This window comes from Penaeus monodon, chromosome 31 (assembly GCF_015228065.2).
Source record: "Penaeus monodon isolate SGIC_2016 chromosome 31, NSTDA_Pmon_1, whole genome shotgun sequence".
In the NCBI taxonomy this organism is placed as follows: Eukaryota; Metazoa; Arthropoda; class Malacostraca; order Decapoda; family Penaeidae; genus Penaeus; species Penaeus monodon.
This window is the reverse complement of record NC_051416.1, coordinates 19,349,063-19,349,823: the sequence shown is the minus strand read 5'-3', so window position 1 is coordinate 19,349,823 and position 761 is coordinate 19,349,063. Positions and strand designations below refer to the sequence as shown.

The window sequence follows — 761 nt, the reverse complement described above, 5'->3', positions numbered from 1 at the left end:
TCTCATGTGTTACATTTACATAAGAATATAATGTAACCACAGAAAAAAAATATGGACTTCAAAGTCTCTAAAAAACAATATCCAGAATTCAGTCTGTAAAAATATACTAGAGGCTCAGCCATTGCAACAACTGTTACCTAGCATGAGGAATATATGTTTCACCAGCTGCAGATATCTTAAGCATAAATGTTGCCACCAAAATGAGCTCCTGCCAGCTGCTACTGCCAGTCAATTTTCAACTTTTTAATTGTTCAACCTGTCTCTGCTAATAAATGATACTTTTAAGAAATTAGCCTATTATCATTACCAACGGTTACTGGTGACTGCTGTGGAGACTCAGAGCAAGGGTGCCTCGTAAAAGATCTAACAAAGGTGTAACTATGATAATAATCTCACAAAATATAATAAACTACTCAGTACATATCGATCTACTGTTTTATTTCCCTTGATTCAAGCTTTTCTGAATAATCAACACCATGCTTAACAAACAAAACAAAAAGGAATAAATAACTAGTACAAATAACGACTGATATAAACAAAGAAATATCAAAGTAACACTAGATGTTAAAGTAATATGCCAATCACAACGACACTAAGTAATTCAGTCTCACTCTCACTTGCTGTTCTCACATCATACAATTGTTATAAGATACCTTTATAATCATCCACAACCTTATTTAATCATGCAATAACTATTTATTCATTATAATCTGCATATCATAACCAAAACATCTGTACGGAAATGTGTACATGTACTTGGA

At 32.6% G+C, this 761-nt stretch overlaps 1 protein-coding gene across 4 annotated transcripts in view; it reads right to left on the bottom strand.

The window, feature by feature from the left end:
* The window catches only part of LOC119593068 (PRELI domain-containing protein 2-like), an 11,483-nt gene that overhangs the window by 2,807 nt on the left and 7,915 nt on the right, over window positions 1–761 (bottom strand). The window lies entirely within an intron of this gene.